This window comes from Suncus etruscus, chromosome 2 (assembly GCF_024139225.1).
Source record: "Suncus etruscus isolate mSunEtr1 chromosome 2, mSunEtr1.pri.cur, whole genome shotgun sequence".
Classification (NCBI taxonomy): Eukaryota; Metazoa; Chordata; class Mammalia; order Eulipotyphla; family Soricidae; genus Suncus; species Suncus etruscus.
The window spans coordinates 164952244-164953478 of record NC_064849.1 but is presented as its reverse complement, the minus strand read 5'-3'; the positions used below and the strand labels follow the sequence as shown (position 1 = coordinate 164953478).

At 41.3% G+C, this 1235-nt stretch overlaps 1 non-coding gene across 1 annotated transcript; it reads left to right on the top strand.

Moving 5' to 3' along the window:
- The first annotated feature begins 723 nt into the window (after positions 1–723).
- LOC126002268 (U6 spliceosomal RNA) lies at positions 724–827 on the top strand. The gene has a single exon (XR_007493024.1). It is a non-coding gene; the product is annotated as a U6 spliceosomal RNA (small nuclear RNA).
- The last annotated feature ends 408 nt before the right edge of the window (positions 828–1235 follow it).

Here is a 1235-nt window from a genome sequence, read left to right as displayed (position 1 = left end):
AGAACCAGGAGTAACTCCATAGCATCACTGGATATCCCCCCCGCCAAAAGAAACTAAAATACATTTTTATAATTTTTATAAGATCACAGAGAACAAATTTCCAAATCAGTTTGTCTGTATCACTCTTAGAGATGACTCTAAATTTCTAGTTTTAGAGAGAAAAAAAAAATAGATTTATATCCCTGCAGGGCTGGAGTGGTAGTATAGGGCTTAAGGCGCTTGCCTGGCACGTAGTGAATACCAGTTTGATACCCAGCATTACAGACCTAAGCACTGCTAAGACAGATCCCCATGTGGCCCAAAAGACAAAACGACAAAAACCTGGGGGGAGGGGCTAAAAAGATGCTGTAGGACTGGAGAGTGTGTCATGATTCTTGCCTAAACATGCATCAGACACCTATTCAATCACTGGCATTGCATGATCCCCCAAACATTTCCAGTAGTCCCTGAGCATTGCTGGGTATGACCCAAACTTTTCCCATCTCATCAGTGCTTTATTATCTTTCCTATATAGCAGGATTCTCCACTTTTTGAGTAGCAACACTGAACAATATTTTATCACTTGCCAAGAAGGCAACATAAGGCCCAACAAAACCAGCCAAATGCAGAAATGAATATTAATTATAAGAGAGGATCTGGGAGCCATGAACAATAACTGAAATGTTACTTCTGAATCACCACTTGTCTTTTGATTCCTGTTTGTCCCAAGAACTGCACATGTGTGTGCTCACTTTGGTAGTACATATACTAAAATTGGAACAATACAGAGATTAGCATGGCCCCTGCACAAGGAGGACACAACAATTCGTGAAATGTTCCATAAAAAATTTCACATGTAATTTGAATGCTTTTTTTCAAAATGATGCCAGCTTTGTGGTCTATATCTCCAGCAAATATGTAACCATTTAAAATATATAAAAAATGGAACCAGAAATATAGCATAGGGGCCCCATAAATACTTCCAGTAGTGACCCACAAAGTACCAAAAGGTATAGATCAGTGGTTGGCAACTTTTTTTCAACTGAGCCAAAGACTGAAATTTATTTTTAGAACAGCACAGGGCAGGCCCTGACAGAGGCTCGGAGCAGAGTCAAGACTCCTGGAGTGGCTGCCCGGTGCACAGAAGAGCCAAATGGAAAGTGGAAAGAGCCACGTGTGGCGTGTGGCGTGTGGCTCACGAGCCGCAGGTTGCCGACCACTGATATAGATCAACTCCTAAAACTCAACTATAAACA